At 44.1% G+C, this 23,185-nt stretch overlaps 1 long non-coding RNA gene across 1 annotated transcript in view; it reads right to left on the reverse strand.

Annotated features, from left to right (window-relative positions):
• LOC101680342 overlaps positions 1 to 23,185 on the reverse strand; it is a 57,410-nt gene that overhangs the window by 5,542 nt on the left and 28,683 nt on the right. The window contains exon 2 of the long non-coding RNA XR_006605966.1: positions 12,292 to 12,441. This is a non-coding gene — a long non-coding RNA (uncharacterized LOC101680342). The remainder of the gene's footprint in view (positions 1 to 12,291; positions 12,442 to 23,185) is intronic.

A 23,185-nucleotide genomic window follows, 5' to 3' on the forward strand; every position in this document is an offset into this window, starting at 1 on the left:
TGGTTTCAAAGACACGTGTGTGGGAACCTCAGGTTCTGCGGGTAGCAGCACTGTCTCTCCTTCGCACACCTCTCTGAGTGGAGGCCAATCCGCCACAGAGGCATCGCGGCAATCTTACTGTGCTCGTGCTGATGCGGCATCACAATGGATGTACTTTAAGGGACTTGGACTAAGGTATATTCAGCCTTGAGGTAGACTAATGAAGTCAAAAGAACCACTGAGAATAAAACTACACAAACATCCAGAATAAAAAAGCTGATACCAAAGACCCATTGTTTCTTATCATAGGTGCATTATGTACCATTTAATGAAAATATACAAAGATAGTATCATAACTTCTGGGCAGATTGCCAGGAAATCCTCTTTAAAAAAAAAAAAAGAAAGAAAGAAAGAAAGAAAGAAGACAGCCACACCTAATTTAATATTATTTGAAAAAGTCCATTGGTTTGTGCGATTTACCCTAAAATAGACTGATTATCCACCTGGCCAGGAGCCAAGCCATTCTTCTGTGAACTCTGAGATAGTGGACCTTCATTGTTCTGTTTGTTATCGTTGCAGATTCCTGTCAGACTGGTTTTTAGCAGTTACGTGGGCTTCTGCCATTTATCAAGTCTGAGGCTTAAACGTCTCTCTCTCTTTGTCCAAAACGACAACTCATTTGTGTGGTAAACACACATTTGATAAAATTTGCAAGGTTCACACGTAATTGGTAAGCGTCTGCTATTTGTAAACAGAGGAAAATACTACAATTTTCCTTCAGGTAGAATGGTTTTACAAAACCGTAGAACAGTAAGGTCAGCTTCATTTTCTTTGGTGGCGACATTTCCTCCCTTTTTTAATTTGGCAATGAATCATTTTAGATTTCACTAAAATATGAATTATTATTATTTAAAGGAAGTCATATTTAGTTAAAACGTAAAATAAGAGTCTAGCACACAGAGTTGGTGACAGTGTTACAAAATTATAGAACCTTAAAGCAAAAAGGGACCTGAGAAGTTCTTGCAGAAGTCCTTCGCCAGCTTCGGTCTTCTCAAGATGAAGATTTCATTGTGTCCTGTGGTCTTTGGACCATGTAAGTTCTGTACTACCAGGCTCAGGAAGTTCTTTTGCCAAAATTTCTCTTTGCATTTTAATCACAAAATCCTCCAGTTCTGCCCTTTTTAGGACTAGGAATGATTTTCTCAGTGAGACTCTAACCCACGAAACTGCATCTTCACAATCTCTAAATGTGGGTTTATAAAACAATGATAACATCAGCGTGCAGATTATCCCATATATACTTGTAAGTGTGTTTCCTTTTGATCTGGGTGCATAAATCTCCATTACAAACTAGACTGCAAAGGAGAACAATGAAAATAGGAAGACAAATAAAGCTTGCGATCAGTTCCTAAATTCCCTTTGGAAAGCTTCTGAAAAGTGAGCACAGAAATGAAAAGTAACGAAGGGAAAGACAGGAAGTAGGAACGTAAGTATTTACATATTAGTCACAGAAAATAATAATAAATTTTTGTTCATGTCATACTTAACTTGCTTATTTTCTGCAGAAGAGATTAAGGGAAGACAATACATAAAATCTTAACGCAAAGGAAGAAAATGTATTTTTTTCTAAAGCTAGGAACAGACTTCTGAAATGTCCCTTAAACTTGTGCAAGTGGCCGTGTGTCCCTCTTGAGTATCAGGGCACTCTCTGCCAGTGAGAACTTTCTCTGGCTTCCTCCAAGCTCTTAAACATCCCAGGAGGTCACAGCAATATGTGTCCGTGAAGTTCTGAGTCCGTTGTTCTCTTCAAGGCTGTTGTGTCCCCGACCTCACTCCCTGGGGAAGAGGAGGAGGAAAGGCAGGGCCGGAACCAGGACTGGGATCACATGAGAGGGTCTGGTCACGAGGCCAACAGCCTGAACAACTGTGGGCCCCGCTTTTCAGTGAGCCACTGCCCCCGGGTGGGTGCCCTCAGACGGGTCACCTACCTTCACATGCTTCCGGAAACCTTGCAGCTGAACATGAGGGACGAACCTTATTGTAGTGATCATTTTTCCATATACACTTGTATCAAATTACCGTGCTGTACTCTTTAACCTTACAGATGTGATAAAGCAATCGTACCTCAATAAAGTCGGAACAAAATAAAGGCACAGAAGACTGTTTATTACGGGGGCCGTTCTCAGATATGACGACAGGATTTCCTGTGAGAGAAGACAGATGCTGTTCTTTAGAATAATAAACATTCCACAATTCCACAGAGGCCATCCTTTGTTTGTTTCTCCTGCCCCGACAATGGCAAGTCACAGGCCCCGTGCCCAAGGCCACGGTGCAGGTGCAGACTTCCAGGGAAATCGCAAAGGAAAGGTAGAAATCCCTAGGAAGGAAGGTAGGTCCCACAGCCCGGGACCCCTCTCTGTCCCACTTCCTTGCTTTGCTCTCAGCCGCAGGCTCCCTGCTCTACGGCCACGGCCACGGTGGCCACCGTGTGGCCTCCAACGCATTGCCACTGTTTAGCCTGATTGAGGTGTGGGAAATCAGTTTCCCCTTGGTTCAGCTGGGACTTGGTTGGAATTAAAAATGAAAACAAAACAAAAGGCTGAAGGAAAAGAAAGCAAACAGAAGAGCAGAGAAAGGGATAGGTTTACATCGATGTTTTCCAATCTCACTGAGGTCCAGGCTGGTTGGCTTGGCTCTGCTGGCGGGGTTCGCTGAGGTCTGGTGCAGTTTCCTGGCCTCCACACTGTCTGGCCAGATAGGGGAGAGGCTGGCCTGAGCTCCTCAGATTTCTGGCCCAAAGTTACTTTGTTGTTTTGCTACCCCCCCCCAACAGTGATACTTTGGAACAAATGATCTCCAGTGAAATCTCAGGAAGGATTTTTGGTTCCTTCTGGAGCTTGGTTCTGTGTCCGTTTTCTGCCATGGGCCCTGGGCTTGTCAGCTCCAGCCTGAGGCGCCACTGATTTTCTCTCACCCCACCCCCACCTTCCCCAGATTCTACTGGTCCAGCTTTGCATCTCTTTCTAAGCAGTAAAAGCATTTCCCTCCCTGACCCGTGAGGACGCTGCCCCTGGTCTTCAGACGGTCATGTGCAGCACCGCCTCCCCAGTCAATCTTTATGACTCTGGGCCTTGCAAGTCCTGCTCTGCTCTGTCCTTTCTGCTTAGTTGATTGGTCTCGAGTGGGTTGTTAGGCTTTACCTTTTGGGTGAAATATAGCCCAGTTTCTAAATTTTACTCTAAGTCACCATCTGTGGAGCGTTCTCAACATATCAATATGGTCAAGTTGGGTGGTGGCTCTGTTCAGATCGTCTGTATCTTCACCTGATTTTCTGTCTAGTTGTTCTATCGATTACGGTGAGAAGAACACTGAAATCTCCAGTGGCAGCTGTTCGAATTGTCTATTTCTCCCCCACTTCTGTCAGTTTTTGCTTCACACATTTTGGGGCTGTTTTTAGATATTATCCTTTTACAGTGTTACATCATAATTCACTTATCAACCCAAGGGCACGAGAAATACATAAGAAATACATAAATAGGGACGCCTGGGTGGCTCAGTTGGTTGGACAACTGCCTTCGGCTCAGGTCATGATCCCGGAGTCCCGGGATCGAGTCCCGCATCGGTCTCCCAGCTCCATGGGGAGTCTGCTTCTCTCTCTGACCTTCTCCTCACTCATGTTCTCTCTCACTGTCTCTCTCTCAAATAAATAAATAAAATCTTTAAAAAAAAAAAAAGAAATACATAAATACATTTCTTAAGGCATATTTTGACTGATCTATCCAGTCCACTACCAAATCGTTCGCTTGCATTATGTATCTCTTCCCACTCTTCTGCTTTCCACCTGTTTGACTCTTTGAACATGAAGTGTCACAAAGTTGTCCACACCAAGACAGAGACAAAGAGAAAAGCTTCTGTAAGTTTTCCTTCCTCAAGAGTTTCTTCTTGCCTGGGCATAGACGTCTTCCTGTTTATCCTATTTAAGATTAGTTGAGCTTCTTGGATCTGCAGGTTAATGTTTTTCATCAAATCTGAGAAGTTTTTGGCCATTATATCTTCAAATATCTTTTTCTGCTCCATTCAGTCTTTCATGTCTTTCTGGAATTCCTATTAGATATTTGATGTTATCTCATTGGTCTTTGAGACTCTCTTTGTTTTCCTTTAATCTGTTTTTCCTTCTGTTCTTCAGACGGAATAATTTCTGTTGCTCTCTTCGGAGCTCGCTGATATCTCCTTCTGCAATCTACAGGTCAGGTGTTGAGCCCAGTTAGTGATTTTTTCAAAACGTCAGTGTGGTGTTTTCCAACTCTAGAATGTGAGTGTATGTGTGTGTGTGTGTGTGTGTGTGTGTGTGTGTGTGTGTGTTGGTGTTCCCATTTCTCTGTTGATATCCTTGAGTAGTTGTATTGTTGTCATAATATTTCCTTTACTTATACGAATGTATTTGTTATAGTTGCTTCAAAATCTTTTCCTGATAAAGCCTACATTGGGCTCACTAAAAGTCAGTTTCTATCAACTATTTTTTTCTCTCTCAAGGATGAGTCACACTTTCCTGTTTCTTTGCACATCTCTTTTTTTTTTGTAGAAAACTGGACATTTTAGCTAATACGTTGTAGCAACTGTAAATTTTGACAATTTTTTTTTTAGTGCTACAGAATTTCTTTTCCCCAGAGTATGCAGCTGCTGACATGTCTGCTGAGATTTTAATTGTAATTTTAATTTCTTTCAGCCTAACTCCCTAGGGTTTATTGGAGATCTGCATAGCCGAGGAGTCAGCCAGCAAACTGGGCAGAGGTTGCTGTCAAACTGCCCAAGGCTGTGAGGCTCCCACACTCTGCTGATCCGTCCGTGGTGGGTCAGGAGAACAATCGAAGCTAGGCCGGTTGTCCTGTGTCCCCTGGATTTGCTTTCCACTGAGCCCTCTCTGGTCGTCTCTGTGCCTCTGTGTAGTTCCCCAGTCAGTCAGGGGACAGCTTACGTGGCACATCACAGATGAGTAATGCTTCAATGTCCCACTCAGATACAAAAAGAAGTAAAAACCACAGACACATGAGACACTGAGAGAATTGCAAAAAAGTGTCTTGGGAGAGTAAAAGCTGAAGAAATGAGTTATTAAATATAACTGGAAAGGAAAACACTATGAGGCCACTTACTCAGGTCCTCCCAAGGTGGTTCGTGGGTGTCTTAAAATGTGATGTTTACCTTATTATATTGTGACCCGATGGTCCCACACATAAAGGCCAACTTTTTAATACAGCATCAAATGTCCTTTAATGTTTAGTACAAGCTCTTCTGATCAGCCTTATTTTTCACTCTACATCCACAGTCACCCCTTCATGCGGTCCCATGAATCATCTCCGGTTTTTCCAAAACTTCCCTCCACATGTCCTTACCTGCCTGAACACTTCAGAAAATGAGAGAAAATGTTGTATGTTTTATGATCCCATTTCTGATTTCTGCAGGCAAAGTACACTCAGCTCCCTTGTGTGTGACAAACAAGAGAGAAACAGGGGACGCAGAATAAATGATGCATCTTTGGCTGGCTCCGGCACAGACTGTGGTTCAACCTAGAGCCTCATCTCCCTTCACACAACAAAATAAGTATTTAATGAGCTAAAGATGAAGTTTTAAAAAGTGAAGTACAGGAAAAAAAAAAAGAGGGGTTTTGGTTAAACATGATAGACTGAGCAAAAGAAAGGACTTATGGCTTTTCTCCTGAGCATGCAGTCAAATCGTTTATAAATGCCTACAGGGAGAAGGTAAAAAGAAGTGAAACAGATTCTGCCCTTGAGTTCCAGAAAGATCCAGGCATGCAGTCTTCAGCAACATTTGAAGGCAGGGGTGTGGCCCTGGGCTGACAGCAGGAGAGTTGGAAGGCGCAGGTGGAACAGCCACATCTGGTCCTCTCCCCTGGGACCCCTCCCTTCCTCACCTCTGCATAAGATGGGGGTGTAATTCACTCTCTGGAGAAACTGAACCAGATAGACCTTGAACTCTGGAACACGAGGCATAGCTGAAAGTGGGGGTGACCCACCACATGCTGAAAAAGGCATGTTTTGGGGGGGTCAAGTTGAAGTCTCAACAATAATTAGTGGGATTGCCCAGAATTCGCAGTCAGGCTTATCATATACCCTTCAGACAGAGACTGGAGGATTTCCAGTCTGCGAAACTGACCAGCTCTAAGCACAGGACTTCCACCCGCCGATGTGGGGGGGCTGCCCAGAGACACAGTGGCACCTCTACTTGTGCTGAGGCCCATCCATTGACAATCTGGCCTCAGCACGAAGGGTTTCCAATCAGCTTTTCTCGTTTCTTCTTTTTTCCTCCCCAGCTGACTTCTAGAAGTTATTCTTCATTCAGTAAGTCTTTAAAATGTTAAGGAAAAGAATATTAATTTTAGTGTTGACCAGAGCCTGGGCCTTGGGGCGTTATTCAGCCTGTCTCCCCTCCTGAAGGGGTTCAGTGAAGAAACACCGCTTACCAAGCCTCTCCCCTCTGGGCAAACTGCTTCAGATCTTGTTAGCTGAGAAGAGCCCATGCTTCAGAAGAGTCGAATAGATGACGTGTCTTTGAAGTAGAGAGCCTCTCATCAGAATTATTATTTCAAGTTGCCTCATTTGTGATCTAAGTGTTTCCAGTACATAATTTACTTGTAATAAATCATAGTTCCCTATGCAGAAATGTCATCATCCAGTATGAGAAAAACCCTCCAACTTGAACACTCTCACCTTCCTCTTAGAAAAGGGACACAGGGGCGCCTGGGTGGCTCAGTGGGTTAAAGCCTCTGCCTTCGGCTCAGGTCATGATATCAGGGTCCTGGGATCGAGTCCCGTATTGGGCTCTCTGCTCAGCAGGGATGCTTCCTCTTTTCTCTCTCTCACTGCCTGCCTCTCTGCCTACTTGTAAAATAAATCAAATATTTAAAAAAAAAATGAAAAGGGACACGGAGGTTATTCTACTTCTCAATTATTTGGGAAAAAAAACAGGCAACAGACAGCAAAGGCTGTAGAGATGACAGTGCAGCCTGGTGACAGACCTGTCTTTGGCAGGTGGGTGGAATGGAGTAAGTCTTTCCTTTTGCTCAGTCTATCATATTTAACCAAAACCCCTCTTTTTATTTATTTCTGTACTTCACTTTTTAAAACTTCACCTTTAGCTCACAAAATATTTATTTTGTTGTGTGAAGGGAGATGAGGCTCTAAGGTGAACCGCAGTCTGTGCCGGAGCCAGGTGGGGACTGCTGCCGAGGGGATGGTGGCAGATGTGATCACTGTGGAGCCGGCGGAGCTGATGTGACAGGGAGTGACAGGGCATCTCCTTGTGATAACTCCAGGAGCGACAGCGGCTGAGGTGGCTGCAGCCCAAGGACAACAGACCTCATCAGTATGGGACATGCAGCAGCTGTAAGAGGCTACAACAAAGTGGCTGTGACTCCAAGAATTGGACATGAGCCGTGAGAGCCCTTCTCTCACTTCCCACGGGAACACTGCTGCGGGTAGAGAGAGACCCCTGCCATCTGCAGGCAGAGCTGTTTCTGGTGGTTGAGAGCTGGGGACTAAGCTCTTCTCAAAGTTCAAGGTAAATGGTCTGTTCAGCTCTATGGGGTTTACAGGTGAACAACCTTGTCTGAGGCCCAGAGAGCTGGAAAATGAGGAGGGACGAGGGACTGGTAGTTAGAGACAGGAATCACAGGTCTGTGCGGGAACTCAGTAGTCCGAGCTTGGGGCTTTGCATTCCCTTTCATGGTTAATCTGGAGGACAGCCCACCATTCTGAACACTTGTGGGTGGAACCGGCATTGCTGTCCACTCGGGGCCAGAGGTGGAGTGAGAGCCGGAGGGACGGTTGGTAGGGGTGGAGACTGCACGAGCAGGGGTCTATAGACTCAGCAAAGCTGGCTTCTTCTGTGTCCTCTAACCCCGTGATATTCTTTTCTGTGTCACTGACCAATTGCCCAGTAAATGGCGGTAAATCAGGTCTGGCCAGATACTTTTTTGTCTTTCAATCACCCAAGGTCGCAAATCTTCAGAACATATTCTCAGGCTCTTCCCAGACACTGTGCCCTTCATCCACACATGTGTGTGCAACCAGAATATTCTGGCTCCAGAAAAACTGCTTCACTTCAACCCTAATCCTCCTTTCCGTATTTGTGTCAGTGTCAGCGGGGGCTTTCCGCACGGCTGACCTAGTCCTGCTCTTGAAAATGAATTTTTTGAAGTTGAAAATCCAAATCAAGTTTGTTTATTGAGATGGTCTGTATATGTATTTATTGACAATGAGCCGTGGAGGCAGGAGATAGCGATGGTGACTTGAAGCCAGGTAGCTGAGGGCCACTGTGGTCTGTGCCATATGTTTTTGACCCAGGATCAAATCAGGAAGAAAAGCCTGTCGGGAAATAACGGAGTCACAGTGAGCCAGACTGGAGGGCCCTGGCTGGTGATATTCCGGACCTTCAGAAAAGAAAAGAGCCAGTGTCCAGGCAGCGGATAACCGTGGGCCATTAGATCAGAGCCACCCCCTCTCCAGATAGTCCTACAAACTCCCAACCTCTTCCCATTCAGGAACAGACATCACTTTCTCCTCCTCTTTCCTACTCCCCACAGATGGCCATTCCTCTCCCACAGCGCGTCAACCAACGCAGCACGGAGTGAATGTCTGGGACCTGAGGCTGAGACGCGAGAAGCCTCCCAGACGCCACTTGCCAGCTTGGAGGAGGGAGGGAATGAAGAGAACTGAGCATTTACTTCATATCCGCATCCCCACAACCTCTGGCTTATCCCACATTTGAGAACGTTCCCTAATAGGAAATAAAATCTGATAGGAAACAGAAGTGCCTTTTCAATCACCAAAAAAGCATTTTGGGGCTGCCTGGGTGGCTCAGTGGTTTGGGGCCTCTGCCTTCGGCTTGGGTCATGGTCCCAGGGTCCTGGGATCGAGCCCCGCATGGGGCTCTCTGGTTAGCAGGGAGCCTGCTTCCTCCTCTCTCTCCCTGCCTACTTGTGATCTCTGTCTGTCAAATAAATAAGTGAAATCTTTAAAAAAAGCATTTTTTGATGGTAAAGGAGGTGTATCCCCCTCCCAGGGTGGGATGGAAAGAACCAGCTGGAAGCTTCCCCATGCACTGGGCTAGCGTGGGTAGATAACCCTGGCATTTGTGGAGGCCAGACCTGGGCAGTCACGGCACCTCTCCCCTTCCACACACAAACAAGTGACTGGACTCCTGAGCTCTGACCTGTTAGGCTCTCAGTCACTTTTTGTTGTTGTTATGGACGGATGTTTGTGTCCTCCTTCTCCCAACCATGTGTTGAAATGTGCTTCCTGCTGTGAGGGTCTTGGGACATAGGGCCTTTGGGAGCTGCTTGGAATTAGATGAGGTCCCAAGTGTGGAGCCCTCGTGAGTGGAAACAGTGCCCTCATAGAGTTCACGAGAAAATTTGCTTCCTATCCCGGCCCTGCCACACAGTGAGAAGGCAGCCATGGGCCACCCAGAAGAGGACTCCCTCCAGAGCCACGCTGGCACGCCCACCTTCTACCTCCAGCCTCCTGAACTGTGAGAAATAACTGCTTAATTTTTATGTGCCACCCAGTGGACGGTATTCTGTGATCGAAACCTGGGCAAGACATCATCAGAAGTCGTGACTGGATCAGACTGGAGACGGGGCTCAGGAGCTAGGACTTGGAGCACAGGCCATCTGAGAACTCTGTGTAGGACACTGGCCTTTCTGACACAGATCCCCAAAAATGGAGACAAAGAAATAAAAATTCACTTTAAATCTGGACAGCTCCTTGGACCATTAATTCAGGACACGGATATTTTAAAATACATAGATACCTTTTCTGACAAATATTATTACTTTTGAAGTAAGACTGATGACTTATGTAGAGACACACAAAAGCAACACGAAAATAAACCACAAAACCCAAATAAATGCAAAAGGATGTGAATTCTATATTTGCAAACACTGTACCATAACAATTATGGCCTGTAAGGAGCTACTTTCTCTCTCAAATATATTCCAAGGAAGCAAATCTGCCATCTGCCAAAGAATGAGGGAACACAAGGCTGACAAGGACCTACTTCTGGGTCTCCATTAGAGACACCGCTGCATTCTCCTTGTATTGTACTTTCTAGAGGCAGTTCACATAACAAGTGTTATAAGTTTGGGAATAATGTTGAAATATCTCAGTTGCTAAATATCTAACAATAGATCTTGGGACTTTCAGGACTTTAAAATTACTCTGCCTTGTTTAACTGACTTTTAATTTAGCACATAGGCCATTTTAATGGAATTTGGCATCAACATGTAAATAGGCCACAAATGGCGATCTAAGCAGTACAGTCAAAATACGTGTTCCAAGTAATTTGTACACTCAGTTTGTGACAGTAATGACATGTCCAAAAGAGTTAAAGTTTGAACTTTGGAAGGCCAGAATATAGATATTTTGACATACACAACTATGACCATACAAAAGAGCTCTTCCGAAGAGGAGAAATGGTCAGCTACTCAGTGCGCCAGCTCATGTACACACACATTAAAAAGGAGCAACTTGGATATCAATTCTTGTCTTTTACGGACCTTGACAAACGGTCTCTGGGACGATGTAAGGTTTTCCTTATACAATTTTAGGAAAATATTTTTATGGACTTTTGAAAGATACTATTTTGTACTCAGATCTGCACAAAGAAATGAAGACCTCTGGTATATGTGAAGGTAAATATAAAAATCTTTTTTTTCCTTATCTTAACTTCTCTAAAAGATAACTGATTATATAAAACAAAGATCAGTTGTATCAACATATTTTGTTTTTGCAACATATGTGGAAGTTCAACGTATGCTAACTATAGCCCAAAGGATGGAAGAATAGAATTGGAAATACACTGTTGTAAGGCCCTTATACAATATATGAAGTCCTATAACAGTATTTGAAAGTGGCCACTTATGAATTAGACATGCATATTTAAATCCTAGAGTAAGCACTAACATTTTTTTAAGAGGAGGTAAAAACTAGTAAGTCTGTAGTAGTTTTAAAATGAAGCTCCCCCAAATGCAACACTCAAGGAATCCAAAAGAAGGCAAAAAGAGATGGAATGAACAAAAGTGGAATGAACAAAACAACTACAAATGGCAAATTTTAATTCCCATATCATAATTACATTAAATGCAAATGGCCTAAACACACTTATTAAAATCACAAAAATTACTTGGATAAAATGAAAAGATTAGACAGAAAAACAATACCCAAGAATACCACGAATATACTATCTACAAGAAACTTAACTTAAACATAAAGACATAGGTTAAAAAAATGAAGTCTAGCTTAATCCCCTCTGTATGTTTGAGGGCAGATGGAAAGTCTAATGATAGTCAGGCATGATTCCCATCACTTCTCCACAGACAATCAGATCGCACAAAAATGTAAGAACCTGTAGGTCCAGGAGGCCTGGCCCTTAGTCTACACAGTTGCCAGAGCTACACTTACTCCTTCTACTACTACATGATGCCATTTTCAGTTGCTCCTCAGTTGTCTCCAAGCATTCAATGGGTAGACAGATACCTTTATGATGAACTTCTTTATTAACCACAGACTTAGCTATAGACGATCCTATCTTCACTCTCCGGACTGCGGCACTTGGTAACACAGATAACACCCCTCTGAGGTCCTGCCCCTCTGAGGCACTGGGTTGGAGCCACTTGAGGCCCCACTCTTGTAGGATCTAATGGTTTCCCATTCTTCCCAATCTTGGGACTCTTTATCTTTCCCCATATTAGATCCCTCCCTTTTCTTAAATAATTCAGCTCTAGCCTCCAATTAGCCTATGTTAAAAAATAAAACATCTTAGCTCTTTCATGGTGACCAAGAGGTCCTAAGCTTCTGCTTACAAAGCCTGTAAAGGGGGCTGTGATGTGGTGAGGCAGCACCCATGTACTTACGTTCACCGGTAAACAACAGGAAAACCACCTATAGACACTTGAAAGACAGAAGCTTATTTTTCTCACTTAACAAGAAGTGCTGGCCTTGGTTCTCTAAGTTGGTGATGTCAGGTTGATGTACTTGATTCTTTTGACCTTTCTCTCCTGGTTACATGATGACACTGAAGGTCTAGCCATCAATTCTACACTCAAGAGAGAATTTCTCTTATCACCCCCTCTCCCTTGACCAGCAGCCCCAGGTGTGCCCCATGGGCTAGAACCGGGTTGCAGGGCCTCTCTGGATGCAAGGAAAGATGGAAAGCAAGGATGCTGCCTTTCAGGCTGTCGAATGAGAGGCACAAATAGACAGGAGGTTTTGGAGAGGCTTTTCAGGAGCCACTTACCATTATCTTCCATAACCTGTCATCTTTCCTGAGGAGTAGGAAGCGAGGCAGAGTGACCTTCTCGGACACAGCATCCGGGTCTTTGGGCCGTGTTATGACATAAATGGGATGTCCAGGCCCTGCGAGTCAGCCTCCCGCTACACTGGCAGGCTACAGAAAAAAAAGAGCAGAACATTCTGTGCCTCAGAATTTGGGGGCAGGAGTCCAGAGAAGAGTGGGGTTTAGAGGGCTGGGAGTGAAACAGGGCACGGTCACAGGGACACTGAGCTAGAGAAGCTCACAGAGGGCCACTGAAGGTGCATATCAGAGGCGGAAAGAGGGGGAATGAGAGATGTTGTGCTCTAGCCACAGGCATCACATCTGTGGATGGCCTCCCCCGAACAGACGGAATGGAGGCCTGCTGTGGGCCAAGTCAGAGTGGTGCTGTTTGATACGGTCCTTCTGACCTTCTCGTGTGCCCAGACTGCAGGGGGAAAACGGAAGTGACACAATCAAATCTGATATGTCAGTAAAGTTGTACCTGACGAATACAGTTTCTTCATAGTCTTTAAGAAAAGATACTTTGACATAAATATGAACTATCTGACAGTTGAGAGGTCACTAAGATTAAAAACACAGAAGGCTGAGAAACTTAGGTAATTCTCCATGTGACTGTGTCCCAATTCCATACATTTCAATTCTGTTCATGCTATTAACTGCGTTCCTTTCCTTCACAGACGCCCAAATCACGGACTTGTACCTGGGTGTGAGTACACATGAATTCACTCAGAAGAACCTGCTTTCTTGCTCCCTTTTCTCTTACCAACTAATTTATCAATTCAACGTCTAGAGCACCTTCTCTCTCCTTAAACCTCTCCTGCTTGCCTCACTTTAGACCTGTGGGAGTCGTGAGGAGAATGGCAGGTGGTAGTCTGGGCTGAGGAGACAGGAAACCTATCCACTCCGGACAGAGACGTAGAAGCTTCTCTCCCCCTCCGCCCCTACCTCAGGGCCTGGAGGCAGAGATCGGTAATAAATGAGGAGGATCAATGACATGTCTAGTTGGCTGCTATCATGCCGGGTATGTCACAAGACTTCTCTCTGTTTCACGGCTTTTTCACCAAGACAAAAGTGCCATTATTGCTTTCCGCTCTCGCTCCTTTCATCTCTCTTGTCCAACTACCTACCAGATCTGTCACACAGATAAATGGGATACTGCTGGTCACATTTCTCTGGGAAAAAGTAAAACCAAATTATACATGAAAAACATTTCTCTTCAATAGAGCTTTTATGTTTACCCCCCACGGGTCAGCTCAGAAGGAGGGTGTGTGACCATCTTGAGACTATCAGAGAACTCTGATATCCACCCTAGCACGGTGGCCTCTTCTGTTTAGAAATGCTCTCCAGAATGCGCATCCACCTCGTTCCCTGATGCCTCACTCTGTGTTCTGTCCACGTATGCTACCTTATCATCCCCTGCAATTTGCCTTTTTACCATCATTACATTCATTCATGCAACCTAGATGTGAAGAATCCCTCCAGTGTGCCAGACACTCATCGTTCCAGGCAGCGGGGATACGAAAGTGAATAAGACAAAACTTCCTGTGCTTTTGAGTCTTACATCCTAACAGAGACACAAAATAAACACACACACGACAAGCACATATACATGCGCACATGCGTGCACACACACACACACAACACACACAAAGTGAGGGGGTGATAAGAACCAGAGAGAAAACAAAGTATGTCAAGAGGGTTGACAGAAAGAGATGGGGAGGGAGTGCTGTTTGAGTAGTTTAATTTAATAACAAGGAAAGTCCTCTCTGAAAGTTGACATTTGAACAGAGACAAGCATGAACTGAACTAAAGAAAAGAGCCATCGTGATGTCTAGGTGAGCAACATCCTAGGCGGACGGAAGCAAATGCCGAGATCCCAAAGTAGGAGTGTACAGAGCAAACTCCAGAATACCCGGAAGAGTAGGAGGGAAGGTGAGCAGGGAGGCATAAAGGCATAAAGGCAGATCACATAAAGCCTTACATGCCGTGGTAGGGATTTTACCCAAGTGTGACGGGAAGCCATCAAAAGGATATACACAAGGAAATGATATAATCAGACCTATGTTTTACAAGGTTCTCTCTGACTGCTGTACAGAGATTAGAACAAGAGTGGAATCAAAGAGGTCAGGTGGGAATTCACTAGAATGATCCAGATGATAGAAAATGGTGTCTTGGAGTAAGAGAGTGGTGATGAGGGCAGTGGGAGATGGTGAAACTGTGTTATAGGATGAAAGAAAATCCAACAGGAGCTTTTGTTAAGTTGAATGAGGAGGAGGAAAGAAAAAGAAAGCTATGGACAATTCCAAGATATTTGGCCTAATCACTGAATGCATAGGAGTTCTGTCTAGCAAAATAGTGAGCACTAGGGAAGAGGTAGGTTTGTGTGGAGTAGAAAAGGGGATTCAGTTTGCGGCACGTTTAGTTTGAGATGCTAATACGCATCTGAGAAGGAATGCCGAGTAGGCAGTTAGACATATGGGTGTCAAATTTAGAAAAATGACCAGGGTTGTAACTGAATGTGGGACTCATGAATGAATTTAGAGATTACAAATTTTAGAGTATAACTGGAATTGGAAATCAACTGAAGAAATGTATATAAAAGGAGGGGGTGATCAACTATATCAAATACTTTTGAGAAGCTCAGTAAGACTGACCTCCATCCAAATGGATTCAGTTTCCTAGTGGGATCAAAACTCTCAGAGTTTTGATTAGACATGTTTGAGAGTTTTGATCAGACATTTATTATATGAAGACTTGTTATGTCCATCTTTCCAGCTGGAGTATAAATTTCATTAATGTAAGGATGAAGCTACTTTCAGGCACCATTTTATCTGCAGTGTTTGGCTCACTGCCTGGCACACAGCGAGCACCAGAGATATTTGTGGTGGATCCCATTCTGTTCAGATTATTGTAAAGCAATTGATTACTAGAGATTCCACTAAGGCTGTAGACTGTGTGAAGATTTGTCGGTGATTGTGAAGAGGTGGGGAGGGCTGATGAAGCCATTAGAGGACTCCTCTTTCAACGTGACAAATACTGACTTTCTAAGTTCAAAATGGCGAACGTGCTTCAGGAGTACACGATGACAAGAGAGGCCTGGTGTGTGGTAATGTGAGATTAAAAGTGCACGTTTTCACTATCATTTGGTGTGTAAAGTAAAAAACTAACCCCGAGAGAAGTCATGAGGGGCAAACAGAATTTCTCCTTGGGTTATTTTCCTCGGAGAGGAAAACAGAGCAAATTTCAGTGTTCAGAGAGCCAGGTCTGTGTCTTTGAGCACATTTTCTTTACATGCTCACTGAATTAGGCCACATCAGTGCTTTGAGAACTGGTAAGATCTAAGATCATCCATTTATTCATATTAGCTCAGAACCTCCCTTTGACTAACTTCCTGGAAACAAATCAAATGCTATGAGAAGCTCGGCAATTTTTTTTCTCAGATCACTAAGGAACATTTGGTAAATTACTCCTTTAGTACATAAAATCACTTCTCCTATCCCAAAAGCTTTAATGTAGCTCCCCATTGGTACCTAATTTGCTCTGAGTTTGTGGAATGAAAATCCGACTCAGTGAGTCACTACCCCGAGCAGAAAGCTGGATATGAGTAGTCCCATGCCCGGCAGAAATCATCATTCAAATTAGACAGGCCAACCGGATACAAAAATGACTGAAATACACTCAGGGAAAAATAAGGACCACTTGGAGAAATCACAAGACTTCTGCCATGGTCAGTACACCCCAACAACGATGGTGGGTTAAAATGGGCCCCTTGGAAAAAACCGCCTTTGAGAAGAAAGAAGGAAGGTGGAGCTTTCCCAGAACTGTACATGCTCTTAATACACAGTGCGTTTACAAACAGATTATCATACCTCGGGAAAATGTTAGGGGGAGGAAGAAGTCAATCACTGAGTGATGGAAGTCTGGAATGCAGACGCAAACCGTGACCTACACCAACAATACGGAACTCCTCCAAGCCTTCATGGTCACAGAAGCTGCCAATCCTGAAAAATGCACTGGAGTTCCCTGTTGTGTTTCTACAACTTCTTCTTACCCTTTAACCAGGAGAGGACAGGCACGTGGTCAGAGTCAAAGCTGGCAAAAGGCCAACTGGTTGTTACCAGTTGTCTTTTTGGACCCACAGGCCCGGAAGCCAACCTAACCTTTCCCCCTTAAATATTGGGTCTGAAAAATAGTTACATTTTACATGCTCTAGAGAATAGAATGAATTCTGGCTCTTTCTAAGTGCTTCAGTATCTCAGTTTTAGTTCTTTAAGGTAGAATCAATTTAGAGAAATACTTGTTCCATTTAAGAGTCTGTGGCTGAGGGGTGCCTGGGTGGCTCAGTGGGTTAAGCGTCCAACTCTTGGTTTGGGTACAGGTCATGATCTCAGGGTTATGACACTGAGCCCTGGGTGGGGTTTGCACTCAGCTTGGAGCAACCTGGCCAGGCCCCGCCCTGCTCCTCTGCTCTCTCCTCCTCTCAAATAAACAAATAAATAAAATCATAAACATAAATAAATAAATAAATAAATAAAGTCGGGGCTAGAAGCCTATTCATTCTCAGCCTGCCCCAACACTGACTATTCAGCCATGTACTTCTCAAGTACCGTTGAGCACCTACTATATGCTCTTCTTGGTGCCAAACCCTGGGGTTTTAGTGGTAAATCTGGTAAGCGGAGACAAACACGAATCCACAATGCCAACAGGGTGTTCTAGGTACTTCTGAGCAAAGTAGGAAGGACGCCGTTAGTTCCATGGGGCATCTACTCACGAGGCTTCAAGGAGGCCTGCTGGGCTGAACCCCAAAGTACCTCAGTACTAGATGAGCAGCCATGGAAGGAGAAGGGGGGTACGAGCACAAGATGTGTGTATAAAGATGGAACTCATGTGGCCAACTGAGAGGCCCCATAGCAAAGTATTGTGGGGCAAGGAGAGAGAGCTCTCGGGGCCCGGAGGCAGGGGTTGAACGAGGTTGGAGAGAGAGAGCAAGATGAAAAATCGCAGGTGGTATGAATTCCCCTGCAGAACCACTCATAACCAAAAAAAAAAGGTCTTCCTCTTTGAACCTCGAGCAGATTTTGTGGTTAAAATGGAAATACACTGACGTGTTAGTTAATCTACTTCCTGGGATTCATAAGCCAAAATACATTCATACTATCTTGAAAAAACAAAACTGATCTTTTGCCTTCTGTCTGTTTTTTAGCTGGTCGGGGCTCTTTCCTCATTGGAGTGACCCAAATTTTCATTCCCAAGGGACCTGTGCCCCGCTATGTGGCGTTCTAAGCATGTCCTGTTGGCTTGTTACACTGCCGTGGGATCATGACGGGGTGTGTCGGGGGATTACTATTTGCTACAGTACCTCTCCTTCCCTTTATAATCAGAATTAATCACCGAGCCTACACTTGAACTTTCTTTTCTGTGTGCCAAAAAAAATGGCAAGATAAGAACTTAATTTTCCAATTCAGGGGAATTGTGAATGAGTTCCTTGACTGAAGCCTTTGTCCCCTTGGATTCTAAACTCTAAGGCCATTGCTCTTTCCAGGAAGGTGGGCAAGACGATGCCCTTAGAGTTTTTTGTTTGTTTTTTAAGAATACCATTTTTCTTTTCTTTTCTTACAATCAATTCATTTTTGAAGGAATCTCATGACCTGAGATCAAGAGTCATACACTCCACTGACTGAGCCTCCCCTGCACTGCTTGGAGTGTTAACCGTGGGTAGATGTTCCTGCCCATTGTCCTTCAAGGCCCTCCCTATGTGGGTGGACCCACAGCAGTAGCTGCACTAGTGCGGGTGTCTCAGGTAAGATCCAGTCTTGAACACTTTCTTCTCTCGTCAGCAAGTCACGGGGTGTTCCCCCCACACACCCCTCCTCAAAGCCATGACGCTTGGGCTGGAAGAGGACCTATGGCCCCCAGCTCCTGCAGGAGGAGGAGGCATATCTGTCACACCAGTACTACTCGCAGTGAGGAGCCTCGTGTCAGCTTAAAGGCCCCTTCCCTTAAGAAATCATAAAAACATTCATCAAAGAGTTTTCAGTGCTTTGTGATTTTTAAAACATTTAAATCCTTATTTCAATTGGAAGTTCAAGGCAGGGATCCAGCTTTATTCTTTTCCCAAATGACTAGCCATGATGTCTGGTCTGAGTAACACATTTCTTTTCACCACTTTGTGCTATAACCAAATCCTGTTCCTGTTTGGATCTGCTCCTGTGCTCAGCATTTTGTTTGATCGATCATCTACCTGTCCCTAAAGCAGTATATGTCAGCGGTAAATACTGCAGTTTCAATGACTGCCAAAGTCCTCCAGAAAGCCCTTGTGTTTGGATCTTCCTTATATGTTTTTATTCTTCCAAACTCCAAAACTGCTTTGCCAAGTTCCAAAAAGATTCCACTAGAGTTTTTATTGGGCTATAATAAATTTGTAGGTTGGTTTTAGGAAAAAGGGACATCTTTACAATGTGTGTCTTCCAAGCCAAGAATAGGACATGGCTCTTTATTTATGGAAGTGATCTCTCTCACTGGACACTGAGTCTTAGGGGTATGAACTAGTTTCTTCTCAAGAGACTAGTTTTTTGTTTCGTTATCAGTCCTGCTGTAAGACGCGAGTTCAACAAAATGTAATCATTTTTTGTTGGGTCACCGAGTATTCCTGACAGCATAAACACAAGGGTGTATTGTTGAAAACTGTCTTGTGATGATTAACTATCCAAGAGTCCAGGTTGGGATTTTTTTTTTTTTTTGAACTGAATATAGAGGGATGACCAGTTGAAAAAAAACTGATTGGAAAATTAAAAACATCCAGAAACCACCAATGTGTAATTTTGTTATTTGTCTATGAAGGATTTCTTTTACTGAAAGGTTGCATCCTTATTCCAGAGCAGGAATGAAGGTTGTAATGTTATTATCTTGGCCACATATTTGTGGCCCATCTGAGACTGTTTGCATAAATGCATTGGTTAAAAGACACATCTCCTGGTCCAAAACCCATTCGAATATCGATAAGACAGTAAAGAAAAATGGTTATTTAACAAAGCTTGCCAAGGAAGTCAGGAAAGCCAGCTTTCCTTTTCCACTGTTTACTCAATGTCTGGTATACAGTTGGTGCCTAACTAATTACCAAAGGAATGAATAGAATCTCTAGAAAGGATTTATTTATATATATGCTTTTTTTTTTTTTTTAAGATTTTTTAAAGTGATCTCTATACCCAGTGTGGGGCTTGAACTCAAAACTCTGAGGTCAAGAGTCACTCGCTCCACCAACGGAGCCAGCCAGGCACCCCCTGTGTATGCTTTTTAAGATAAAAACCTGAAGAGTGTAATCTGGCTGGCTGCTGTGGCAGAAGCAACAGCTTCTGGATTGGTAGCTGAGACTGGTGAGCCCTCCTGCCTGTGCCTCATCTCATCTCCCCTACGGCCAGCCTGCGATGCTCGGTCAATTCCCCCCAGTCTACCGTCCATCCCACTGGGGGGTGTTCCCTAAGAGCTGACTTCTGTTTCCTTCCCACCCAGCCTTCTGTTGCCAAAGATCCTTCGTGCCTCATACCAGCCAAGTCACAAACCTCGGACAACCACACTAACATTCTGCTGTTGGCACTAGAATCAGAGAGAACCACGTTACAATCTGAGTGTTGGAACAACGCGTTAACGACAGACTCTTGCCTGTTCTTTTCAGGATGAGTAGGCTGATGGGCTAAAATGACTCCGTCAGAGCCAGAATGGGGCAATGAAAGTAATTTTTAGCCTCGGTTGCAGATATGGGCTTATGAATGGGAACGATGTTAGGTCAAAGAGAATGCAGCATGAAAGAGAATCACGTCCATCCTAGGTAATCAAAGCCTGGAGTCTCTGCAACTGGTATTAGGAGCTGGAACAGAATGCCAAGAGATCGGAGACCAGAGAATGTTTAAGGAAACAGCCAAGCCAGCTACAGCCAACAGTTGAGCTTTTTGTTCGCTCTCAGAGCTACATGGCCGCCTGAATTTATTTAAATGTCCTAGAATAGAGCAGACATAATGGAGAATGATCATAAAAAATGTAGATGTAAGTGTTAGGAGGCTGTTGCGTCTCAGCGAGAATTATCGAAAGAGTAGGGGAGTCAGGGTGTGAGCAGAGAGGCCGGGAACAGATTCTAAAGTCACGTCAGAAACAGGATTAGTGGGAATGAACGGCAGCACAGCCGTAAGTCATGAATTCTAGAAGTGTTCATTGATGCAGGGATAAAGTACAAACAGATAAGACTCAAATGGTACAACAGGATCCATAAAGACCAATAAGCATTGAGAAGATTTGGATAGTGCATGAATCACTCTCAAGGGTCTTTAAAAAACCGACTGTTCAGAACACATTGTCATCACTGCCCATGACAGTTCTGTACCAGTGACATCCTTTAGAATTGCCTCCGTCTTAACAGTTCTGTGAGTGTGACTCAACCAGGTTTACACAGAAGCTTGGAGGCGTATCTGTAAGAACTCAGGGCTTTGGATTTCCAAGTCCGACTCCCGGAGTCCACTCCTATTTGCAGTTCAGCTCTCACTGTGCTAAGGTCCAACCCCAATTTACACACACACACACACACGCACACACGCATATGCGCTCACACAAGCACACACATACACTTACTCCAAAATTTTAAGTATGACTTCTGATACTAAAATTAGAGTGATTTCTCTATTTTTTTTTTATTTTAAAGAATTTTTTTTTAAAGATTTTATTTATTTATCAGAGGGGGGGGGAGAGCGAGCACAGGCAGACAGAATGGCAGGCAGAGGCAGAGGGAAGCAGGCTCCCCGCCGAGCAAGGAGCCCGATGTGGGACTCGATCCCAGGACGCTGGGATCATGACCTGATCCGAAGGCAGCTGCTTAACCAACTGAGCCACCCAGGCGTCCCGAGTGATTTCTCTATTATCCATACTTCCAGATACAGGTAAGTAGATAGATTAAAAAATATAAATACCATAAATAGCTTTGGAACTAGGAAGGTGACCTCACTGTTACACCATTTTCCAGAAACTCTAGTGTGACAAGACCACGGATTCCTCCCTTTCCTCCTTCTTCCTTCCAACTTTTTTCCAGCAAACACTCATGGAATGAGAACAATGTTCAGCTCACCCTGGGCTCTGAGAGCTACACAAATACAAAGATGGGGACTCCTCATGCCCAGGGCAGGGGAAGTCAAATTTGCATGAGGCCCCTCAGGGACAAGTTTAGGGTGCTTGGGGAGGATTTGAATGCTGAAGAGCCAGCACCCAGACAACAAGATGAAGAAGGATAAGGACCCTCTCAGCCTTCCCAATCATGGCCGGAGATGCCTGGCATGGGTGGGTGGGGGGCAGTGGATGGCATGTGCGTCCTCCTCACGGGACACAGGGTGAGTGAGGAGGGACAAGAGTATAATAGAGGCTTGTGCGACATAGATGGGCAGGCACGCCCACCCCACCTCCTCTCCAGCACACGAGGGCTGTGAACTTGAAAGAATCAAGTGACTCCCGTTGGCAGGCACCAAAAGAGACGCATCCGTTTGGAGGCCATATCATCTGAAACTGGCTGAGAGGGCTGTCCTACTTAGGAGGAGAACCTTTCTCTTGGTTGTGGAAAAGCTGCGCATTGGGCCGTGGGGTCAGAGGAGGATTTTTCCCGTGTGGTTCACAAAGTGCTGGGTATAGACGCTGGGCAGCAGGGAATAACAAAGTGGCAAGACCCAGATTTCTGTCTTGTCTCCACTGCTTATTAGCTGAGCAAACAATTGCTATGAGCTCTAGTTTCTTCCCCTGTAAAAATCCCAAATAATGAGTAGTCCCATTTATTGAATTATGTGGGTTTTTAATCTTTACAACAACCCTATGAAACAATCATTACTGTTCCCATAACACAGAGGAGAGAAATGAGGCTGAGGGAGGTTGAGAACATTTTCAAAATCTATATATCTAGTAAAGGGCAGAGCTGGGACTTAAACTCCTATCTTGATTGAAAACCCTGTCTTCTTAACCATTTATATCTTCGGCCTCTCCTCTGTGGGTTTGTGTGAAGGGTAAAAAGAAAGCAAGTTTTACTGAAATGTTGGTAATTAATGTGACTATTAAATGCCTAATTGTTCTGATAGCTTTCAAACATAGTTTTATTTACAGCATAGATTTGAGTATTTACATTATTTTTAAGTATAATTACTTAAAATTTTTTTCATTCATTTTTTTACATTTTTGTTGTTCAGTTTGTTATACAGTTGCTGCTTGAGGAAAGGAACTTTTTAAAAAAAATATTGTATTTATTTATTTGACAGAGAGAGAGAAAGAGAGTTTGCATAAGCAGGAGGAGCAGCAGAGGGCAGAGGGAGAAGCGGACTCGCCACTGAGCAGAGAGCCCCACACAGGGCTCCAACCCCAGGACACTGGGATCCTGACCTGAGCCGAAGGCAGACACTCAACCTACAGAGCCATCCAGGTGCCCGGAGGAAAGGAACATCTTTTTGAATATTATGAGAATGGTTAGAAAAAATTAGCATACTCAAGTCAGGGCAGTATATACCTTTACTAACTGTGATTATCCATAAATGGCCATTTATTTCTTGCTTTGGCAGTGACGTGGAAACGGATATAGACTGGGAATCTGGGACCGGCTTTTAACCCTGGGTCTGGGTTCACTGTCCTGTGTTTATCTTAGCCCAAGTATGTTCTTTGGCTAATATTGCTTCATGTTTAAAACAAGGGAATTAAAACACGAGGTGGCTGGTAACCCTTTGCAGCATGAAGAGCCTATGATTCCTTATAATTTTAGAAGAGGATGTAGCTCAGAAAAATATACTTTTAGTTCAAATTCTACTGTAAGACTTAACATATGCAGGGGTTCTAAGCAAGTGAC

The sequence above is a fragment of the Mustela putorius genome, unplaced genomic scaffold (genome assembly GCF_011764305.1).
Source record: "Mustela putorius furo isolate JIRA1106 unplaced genomic scaffold, ASM1176430v1.1 tig00000198_pilon_pilon_pilon, whole genome shotgun sequence".
Taxonomy (NCBI): domain Eukaryota; kingdom Metazoa; phylum Chordata; class Mammalia; order Carnivora; family Mustelidae; genus Mustela; species Mustela putorius.